Raw genomic sequence first — 216 nt, forward strand, 5'->3', positions numbered from 1 at the left:
GCCGCAAAAACCGGGTGTGCAGAGCGTGCCGCGCACACGGGCCCCAAAGCTTACATACATTTGGGGGGCCCCGGGCCCAACCTGGAGCAGACACTAAAATTGTCTAAAAACGCAAAACTTAATAGTTACTCACAATCATTTTTTTTTTAAAGTTAAAACATCAGTGTAGTTGTAGGTATACTAATATTACTTATTAGATTAAGTATGTTAAGGGGA

The sequence above is a fragment of the Acyrthosiphon pisum genome, chromosome A2 (genome assembly GCF_005508785.2).
Source record: "Acyrthosiphon pisum isolate AL4f chromosome A2, pea_aphid_22Mar2018_4r6ur, whole genome shotgun sequence".
NCBI classification, from domain to species: domain Eukaryota; kingdom Metazoa; phylum Arthropoda; class Insecta; order Hemiptera; family Aphididae; genus Acyrthosiphon; species Acyrthosiphon pisum.